Genomic DNA, 920 nt, shown 5'->3' on the forward strand with positions numbered 1-920 from the left:
AAACTCGTTAAAATCGCTAAATAAAAGCTACCCATAGCCATCCACTTGCAGTTATCAAGCTTTTCTTTGTAAAGACTCAATTAATTGTATACTTTCACGTCTATTTCTGCTTTGTACAAAACAGTCTGCGGCGTCCGACAGTAAATAACTCAGCAATTTCAACCAGTCCATATTCCACCTGTAATGCGGTATTATTCATGAGCTGTCTTGCCTCGCAGTCCGCAAACTTTACTTTTAATTTAAACTTTGTTCCTTCGCTTTTCATAAACAAATACAGTTCATATTGAATAAGAATTTCTACTAACTAGTTAAATTTGAATTCCTATTCAATGCAGCGTTGTCCTACTCGGAATCAATTTCAAGTTGGAAACAATGTCTTTTAAACTTATTACAAGTGGTGGAAGACATAAATTGTGTTTTTTCATTTCATTGTATTCACCGGTTTTGACCAGGCACACCTTTGACCAAACTATCGCCCAATCGTAGTGCGATTGTCGATTTTTTCGCAGCCAATTCGACTGTTTAGTTGTACAACTAGAAATCGAGTTGTGTGCGCACCTCCATATGAGCGCATAAAACGCGATTAAACAGTTTTGCGATAGCTAAAGATGCGCGTGCTCTTACTGTTTTGTTTTTTCTATTGACGGCGGAGACGGATATGAAGGGGAAAGTCTTCTGTATGTGCGTCTCCTTCTCCTTTGATTAAGGGTAAGCAACACTTGTGCAATTGCAATGGGCAGCGGTTGCTTCTCTTTTTTGGCGAATTCAGGTGATCGCTCTTTCGATTTCCACCTTATAATATTAAAAAATATATATTTCCATCTTATCGGTCGAACATCTTTATAAGTTAGTCAAAACTTGTATACAAAAGATATCTACTCGAAGGTTCTAGTGAAACTTTTATGCATTCTGTACATTGT

The sequence above is a fragment of the Papilio polytes genome, unplaced genomic scaffold (assembly GCF_000836215.1).
Source record: "Papilio polytes unplaced genomic scaffold, Ppol_1.0 DF823923.1, whole genome shotgun sequence".
In the NCBI taxonomy this organism is placed as follows: domain Eukaryota; kingdom Metazoa; phylum Arthropoda; class Insecta; order Lepidoptera; family Papilionidae; genus Papilio; species Papilio polytes.